This window comes from Crocodylus siamensis, chromosome 3 (genome assembly GCF_052110815.1).
Source record: "Crocodylus siamensis isolate JL-2025a chromosome 3, ASM5211081v1, whole genome shotgun sequence".
Lineage (NCBI taxonomy): Eukaryota > Metazoa > Chordata > Crocodylia > Crocodylidae > Crocodylus > Crocodylus siamensis.
This window is the reverse complement of record NC_143397.1, coordinates 197,118,897-197,127,668: the sequence shown is the minus strand read 5'-3', so window position 1 is coordinate 197,127,668 and position 8,772 is coordinate 197,118,897.

Below are 8,772 nucleotides of genomic sequence, written 5' to 3'. Positions count from 1 at the left end.
TTTCTTGCTGCAGAGAGAAGGACACGGACCAATGGCTTGAAGTTGCAGGAAAGTAAATTTAGATTGGATATCTGGAAAAACTTCTTCACTGTGAGAATAGAGAGGCAGTGGAATAGACTGCCTAGGGAAGCTGTGGACTCTCCATTACTGGAGCTGTTCAAGAAGAGGTTGGACAGCCACTGGTTGGGGATGATCAAAGTATAGCTATGCCTATTTTCTACCATGGGTATTTCCCATGGTTTTGGGCTTTGCTGATTGCTCTGCTCTCCTCTCCTTTAATGCTATATGTGTCAGGGTGTTTTTAAGTCTCCCGAAAAGCATGGGGTATTGGCTACAGCTAAGTCTGGAGACTTCAGTTGGGGTGTGCTGATTTTGCTGCTAGGAGCAAAGCCAGAAATTCCTGGTTAGAGGGTTTTGCCCCTCCACTCATGGTCAGCCTAATTGCCATATTTGGGGTCTGGAAAGAATTTTACCCCATGGTCAGATTGGTATGGACTGCGGCAGTTTTTGCCTTCCTCTGTAGAAGAGGGTGTGGCCCTCTACTTGAGACCTCCTGAGCATGTATTGACAACAATTTATAGAAACAGGACACTGGTGGCTGTGGCTCCCCTGCTTTGCCTGTGGCAGGTTAGGGTGTTAGGTCTGTGTTGTGTCAGGGGTGTTGGTAGTTTTATGAAGAGTTTAGATTATGGTTGTATGAGATGGTTTGGATAGGAATGATCCAGCCTTTGGCTAGTGGTTGGACCAGATGACCTCTGGAGGTCCCTTCCAGTCCTACTTCTCTATGACTCTGTGACTCCAGAACATAAACATAGTTATTAGGCCTGTGTGAAGTGGCTAATATTCTCTTTGGATTTGGCTGATTCAGGGGACAGTGATTCAATTCAGTGATTCGAAACACTGTCCTGAACTGATTTGGTCAAATCTGATTCGGAGCTTCGGCTGCTGATGAGTCGGCCAAATCTCTGAATAAAACAGGCCCCATCCCCAGCCCGCTTTCCCAGCTCTGTCAATGGCTGTCCTACCTGGACCCAGACTCCCAGCCCTTTAAAAAAAAAAAGCCCCCACTCACCGGCTGCTGCCAGGTTGGGGGGGGCGGGAGTGATCCCTGCTGCATCCCACTGCCCCACACTGCTTGGGGGACTCTGCCATGAGCCCCCAGAAGCCCTGAAAGTTGCTGCAGCAGTTGGTGAGTGTGGGCTTTTTTTTTTTTTTTGAGAGCCGGGAGCTGGGGCCAGGCAGGGCAGCCATAGAGAGGGGGGTGGGCTGGGTGAGCTGGCAGGGGATGGGGGCTCGTGGCAGAGCAGGGTACAGCAGGGACCACCCCCCTGCCTGGCAGTAGCTGGTGACTGGGGGTTTTTTTTTTCCCAAACAACCAGGACGCTGGGGTTGAGCAGGGCACCCATAGGTGAGGGGTGGGGGTAGGAGAATGGGCGGTGGTCAGGGTGCTCTCAGGAGGGCTGGGGGAGCAGGCAGGGGATGGGGCCTGGCAGATATCCCCCCACGGTCCCCTCTCCCCTCCCCCCCCCACCCACTACTTAACGGCACAGTCTGGGTCCTGCTCCCTGCAGCAGCAAATGAGGACTGCCTGAATCTCTGAAGCTCTTTGAATCTTTTCCGAATCATTCGGAGAGCTTCAAATTGATTTGGACCTTTTTATTGGTCTCCTGATTCAGTTCGGATTTGGAGATTCAGCCCCTGAATCAGGCCAAATTTCCTCCAAATCGAATCAGCACCTGAAGCTTCGCACATCCCTAATAGCTGTACCTAGATCATTCCCAACCAGTGGCTCTTGAACCTCTTCTTGAACACCTCTAGTGATAGTGAGTCCACAGCTTTCCTAGGCAGTTTATTCCACTGCATCCCTGTTCTAACAGTAAAGACCTTTTTCTTGATATCCAATATACACCTACTTTGCTGCAACTTCAAGCCATTGGTCTATGTCCTACTTTCTGTAGCAAGAGAGAAAAGATGTTTTTCCACTTTTATGGAAGCCCTTTAAGTATTTGAAGACTGCTATCATGTCCCTTCTTAACTGCCTTCTCTGCAAGCTGAACATGCCTAGCTCCTTCAGCCTATCCTTGTATGACTTCTTTCAAAGCTTTTTATCGTCTTTGTTGCCTGCCTTTGGACCCTCTCTAACTTCTCCGTGTCCTTTTTAAAATGTGGAGTCCAAAACTTAATATCCAAGCTAGTTCCTCACTACTTCTTTCTTTGTACAGAGGAGGTCAACCTTTTGGCAGGTATGCCACAAATTAGCCCCTTGTGTGCCTCCCTGAGTGCCAGTCTGATCCTCTTACCCTTCCTGATCTCCTGCTGTGAGTTCTGCTCCCATCTCGATTTGCCACTGTGCTCCCTGTTACCTTCCTGATCTGCTGTGTGCCACATACAGAGGTTGCCCATGCCACTTGTCACATCTGTGCCACAGGTTGGCCACCTCTGCTTTATAGCACTTCAATGATCTAAACTGTCCTTGCCACCCATCTAACTAAATCTCTTCTCTATGCTTTCATCATCTTATTTATAGGGTACTGAGACCTCCTTATCTCTGGCCATGGCAAATGCTATCTTGCCCCATTTATAACTTCAAAGTATGGTTGTAAGATCATTTCCCTATCTTATTAGTTTGACTCTGTCACTCCTAAGTTTCTTTACTGGTTCCCTCTTTCCTACCACATCAGATTCAAACTACTAAGGCTTTAAGACCCTGCTAGCTTGTTTCTGGACCTCTTAGCAACTCATGTGCTATCAAGATACAGACTGTTGCTCCCTGTTATATCACTTATTTCTATCATTCTTTCACTTACACATGAGAAGAGTTTCTTATTAACTTTCCCAAACACACCATACTGTCATCCTTAAAGATGTCCAGTGAGGACTTTAAATTAGGTTCACTGGGGGATGGAGACCAAAGCCCTGAGGTTAGCTGGGAAGCAGATGACCCAGACAAAGCATAAACAAGAGGTGGCAACAGGGGAGGCCTTCTCATTCTTCCTGAGAAAGTAGGGCAATCAGCTAGTTACCTCAAATATCTATACACAAATGCATAGAGCCTGGGAAATAAAAAGGATTGGAAAACCTTGCACAGTCATAGAATTATGAGGTGATTGGTAGGGTTACCATATTTCTAGTTATAAAAAACAGAACACCTCTGTAGCGGGGTATATGATTGTGGGGGGGGCTGAGGGGGTTGGTCCCCCATCCTCCCAGGCACTGTTGGTGCTCCTCACTCCCAACTCACAGCCCCCCACATCCCTGCTGGTGCTCCTCACTCCCAGCCCATAGTCTCCCACCCCCCTGGGCCCTGCCAGTTCCCTGCACTCCTGACCCACAGTCCCCCAGCCCCCTAGTGCCTCTAACTCCCAAGCATTAGCCCCCTCTGACCTGCCAGTGCCCTTCACTCCTGACCCACAGCCCCCAGCTCCTCCCAGCCTGGCTGGAAGGGGCCCAGCTACCGCCATCCCAACCGGGCTGGAGCACGGCAGCTGTGATGGCTCTGACTGGTGCAGTAGGCAGTGGAACAAGTCTGCCTTCACTCCCCCTGCCCTGCTGCAGCCCCTCCCCCAGGTCCTGGCCACCTTCCCCCAGTGTTGGCAGGCACCAGCCCTCCCTCACACACCTATCCCCCTCCACACACCCCTGCCACACACACAGTTCCCCAGACTGTCCCTAAGCTCTTGCCCTTTAACCCCCACTCCCCATAGACTTACCTGCATCCAGCTGTCGGGGCTGCTCCCACCATCCTGCCTGGCTGTATGCTGGCCAATGGCCATGTGCATGTGTGCACACAGACTCACATGACATCCCCTGCCTCCAATCACTTGAAACAGCTCCTTGAAGGCCCTTCCTTCTTTAAAGAGGAATCTCAGACATTTGTTCATATTTTTAAAAATTGCCTGGGCAGAGATCGGAGGACCCAAAAAGAGGGCATGTTTGGGAAAACCCGGACATATGGTGACCCTAGTAAATGGAATAACAGAGATTTGGTGGGATAGCTCACATGACTAGAGCACTGTCATGGATGGGTAAAAACTGTTCAGGAAGGATAGATAGGGGAGAAGAGGAGGAGGAGTTGCTCTGTAAAAGAGTTGTATGATTGCTCAGAGGTACATTATGATACTGGAGATAAGCCTGTTGAAAATCTCTGGGTTAGGGTCAGAGGAGAGAGTACATTACAAGGGTAATGTTGTGAACAGTGTTTGTTATAGACCACCAGACCAGAAGGATGAAGGGATGAGGTTTTTTTCAAACAGGTAATAGAAGTTTCCAGATCATGGGCCCTGGTTCTCATGGTGGAGTTCAATCATCCTGACATTTGCTGGGAGGGCAATACAGCAGTGCACAGACAATCTAGGAAGTTTTTAAAGACTTTTAGGGACAACTCCTGGTGCAAGTGTTGGAGAGTCCAACTGGGGGCTGTGCTTTTCTTGATCTGCTGCTCTCAAACAGGGAAGAATTAGTGAGGAATATAGAAGTACGTGGCAACTTGGGCAGCAGCAACCATAAGATAACTGAGTTCAGGATCCTGAGGAAAGAAGGAAGGAGAGCAGCAAAGGAAGAACCCTGGACTTCAGAAAAGCAGACTTGATTCAGTCAGGAACTGATGGGCAGGATTCCTTGGGAAGCCAGGACAGCTGGTTATAATTTAAAGAAATCTTACTGAGGGCACAGGAATGAATCATCTCAATGTGCAGGAAGACTAGCAAGTATGGCAGAAGACCAGCTTGGCTTAGCAGGGAGCTCTTCAGTGAGCTAACACACAAAAAGGAAGCTTACAAGAAGTGGAAGATTGGACAAACTACTGGAGAGAAGTACAGGAGTTTTGCTTGGGCATGCAGGGATGCAATCAGGAAAGCCAAAGCACAATTGAAGTTGCAGATAGCAAGGGACATAAAGGGTAACAAGAAGCGTTTCTACAAGTATGTCAGCAACATCAGGAAAAGTGCAGGTCCCTTACTGAGTGGGGGAGGCAACCTAATGACAGATGATGTTGAAAAAGCTGAAATACTCAATGTCTCTTTTACCTCAGTCTTCACAGGCAAGGTCAGGTACCAGAGTACTGTACCTGACAGCACAGTATGGCAAGAAGGTGAGCAGCTCACTGTGGTGGAAGAGCAGATTAGGGACTATTTAGTAGGGCTGTGAGAAGCTTCGGTAGTTGATTTGATTGGGAGGAGATTTGGCGGCCAAATCTCCTAATCCGAATTGAATCGGGAGACCCATTAAAAGCTCCAAATCATATTGGAAGCCTCCAAAGTGATTTGTAGAGATTCAGTGCTGATTCGGAGATTTGGCCATAGATTGAACAGGCAGTAGTCCTTGACTATACTGGACACAGCTGCCTTCAGCTGGTAAGTCTCTTGTAGTAGGTGGGGTGGGGAGGGAAGAGGTGTGTGTCGGGGGAGATCAATGCTCCCACGGCGAGAGAGGGATTGGGGCTGGGGCTGGGACAAGCTGCCCAGCTGGGGCCAGGAGGGCACGGGACTCAGGGAGGGGGGCTCCTACCACTGTGTGCTGCTGCATGCCGTCGGTCCAGGAGGGCGTGGGAGTGGGCATGTGTCCCCAGAGCTTTGTGGGGCAGGTTGGGCCGAGCTGTGCTCTGGGAGGCTAGCCCCAGCTGCCTACCACTGGGCTGCACTCTGTGGTGCAGGTGGAGTCAGGGTTGCGCTCTGGGCGGCTAGCCCCAGCCACAGCCTGGGCACAGCTCTGGCTCCACCTGCCTCGTAGAGCACAGTGGAGTGGGGGTTATAGGGGGCTGCAGGCACCAATCCAGGTGCATATGCCCACCCCCATGCCCTGCCACTGCTTGCCCAGCTGAGGGCGCAGTGGGGCAAAGCCGTGGCTTGTATGGGAGGTGCAGGGAGGCTGGAGTGGCTTCCACTGCTGTGGGCCACTTGTCCGAGGCAGCGCAGTGGCACTGTCCCACACCCCCTGATCCCGGCTGGGCAAGCAGCAGCAGGGCATAGCCCTCGCTCCCAGCGCTCCTGTGCCTGCATCCCATGCCCCCACACCCTGGCTGGACAAGTGGTGGCAGGGCAGAGCCCCCGCTCCCAGTGCCTTCCATTGCCCATCTCAAGTGCAGCCTGGCCCAGCCTGCCCTGTGCAGATCCAGGGCAGCTGTGTCCAGCATAGTCAAGGACTGCCCTCCCAGACTGGTGGCATGCAGTGGCACACAGTGGTGTAAGTCCCCCTACCTGAGTCCCATGTTCCCTCACCCCGGCTGGGCAGCCTGTTCCAGCCCCAGCCCCAATCCCTCCCTTGATGTGGAGGCATTGATCTGCACCCCACCCCCAACGCCCCTTTCCTTCCTCCTCTGCCCACCACAACAGACTTACCAGCTCAAAGCAGATGTGTCCAGTGTGGTCGAGGACTGCTGCCTGTTTAGTCTATGACCAAATCTCTGAATTGGAGCTGAATCTTTGGATCTGAATTGGCCGAATCTAATCAGGCCAGTGATTCAAATCACCAAATCGAATCGCTGTCTCTTCAAATCAGCCGAATCTGAAACAAACATTTGGTGCTTCACACAGACCTACTATTTAGGAAAGCTGGACAAGTACAAGCCAATGGGGCAGGACACAACACACCTGAGGATGCTGAGGGAGTTGGCAGATATGATAGCAGACATTAACTCTGAAAACTCATGGTGATCGGGAGAGGTCCTGGGCAATTTGAAAAAGGCAAATATATTGCCCAACTCTAAGAAAGGAAAGAAGAAGGACCTGGGGAACTACAGACCTGGGGAACTATAGCCTCACTTCAGTCCCAGAAAACACATGAAGCAGGTCCTCAAGGAATCCATTTCTAAGCACTTGGAGGAGAAGAAGATGATTAGGAGCAGTCAGCATAGATTCACCAAGGACGCGTCATAACTAATCAACGTGATTGCCTTCCAGGATGAGATGACGGATGTGGGGAGAGCAGAAAATATGATATACCTTGAGTTTGGCAACATTCTTTCACAACTTTCTTGCAAGTGAGAAAAAGCACAAAGGGTTGAATGAATGGACTGTAAGGTGGATAGAAAACTGGCTGGATTGTTGGGCTCAAAGGGTAATAATCAATGACTCAGTTTCTAGGTGGCAGCTGGTATCAAGTGGAGTGCCCCAGGGCTCAGTTCTGGGGCTGTGGGCTGTTTTTTCTCACTATCTTCATCAATGATCTGAAAGATGGGGTGGAGTACAGCCTCAGCAAGTTCATAGATTCATAGAAGATTCATAGAAGTAGGGTCGGAAGGGACCTTGTAGATCTTCAAGTCTGACGGTCGGAAGGGACCTTGTAGATCTTCAAGTCTGACCCCCTGCCCTGGGCAGGAGAGAAAACTGGGCTCAAATGACCCCAGCCAGGTAGACATCTAGCCTCCTCTTAAAGATCCCTAGGGCAGGAGCCATCACCACTTCACTTGAAAGTTGGTTTCAGATCCTAGCCACCCTGACTGTGAAGTTTGCAGGTGACACCAATCTGGGGGTTAGTAGTAAACTTACTGGAAGGTAAGGCTAGGATTCAGAGAGACCTAGACAAATTGGAAGATTGGATCTAAAGAAATCTCATGAAGTTCAATAAGGACAAGTGTAAATTACTGCACTTAGGATGGAACAGTCCCATGCATCTGTACAGACTGGGGACTGACTGGCTAAGCAGCAGCTCTGCAGAAAAGGACCTGAGTGTTACAATGGACAATAAGCTGAATATGAGCCAGTGGTGTACCTTGTGAAGAAGGGTAACACCATACTGGGCTGCCTTAGTAGGAGTGCTGCCAGCAGATCAAGGGAAGTGAGTATTCCCCTGTCTTCAGCACCAGTGAGGCCACATCTGGAGTACTTTGGCCAGTTTTGGGCCCCCCCACTACAAAGTATGTTGACTAATTGGAGAGTCTAGTGGAGGGCAATGACAATGGTTAGGAGTCTGGGGACATGACTTATGAGGAGAAACTGAGGGAATGGCCTTAGTCTGGAGAAGAGAAGACTGGGGTGGGGATTTAATAACAGCCTTCAACTAGCTGAAGTCTGGTTACAAAGAGAAGGAGCTAGACTGTTCTCAGTGTTGGCAAATAGACAAGGAGCAATAGTTTTAGGTTGCATAGGAGGGTAGTAAAGTACTGGAACAGGCTACTCAGAGAGGTTATGGAATCTCCATCCTTGAAGGTTTTTAGGACCTGGGTAGACAAAGCTTTGTCTGGGATGAAATGACTAGTAATGATCTTGCTTTGAGCAAGGGATTGGACTAATAGAGTTCCTGATGTCCCTTCTAATCCTTATTTTCTATGATTCTATTAAGTGCCTATAAAATCTTGATAATGTTTAGATCATTGGTGTGTTGTGAACACTGCTTTTTATGGTATTCAATTCTGTCTCCAAGATGCTGTTTTTGCCCTTATGTATTTGCATTGTTTCCCATCTTATAATTAGATTTGAAGCCTCTCAGGGCAAGGACCATCTTTTTGTTATATGCTTGTTTAGTGTGTATCACAGTGAGACCTTGGTCAAGCATGGGCACTCCTAGATTCTACCACAACAAAATAAAATAAAAAATACCGCATTTATCCCCTTTCCTCCAATAAGACATGCACTCACAGATTCATAGATTATAGAGTTGGAAGCGACCCAATGGATCCTTGTGTCCGACCCCCTGCCCCTGGCAGGAAAGAGGACCGAGATTAGACGACCTCAGCCAGGTGACTAGCAAGTCTCCTCTTGAAGACCTCTGAAGACAGTGCCACCTCTCTTGGAAGCCCATTCCAGACTCTGGCCACCCTTACTGTAAAAAAGGTCT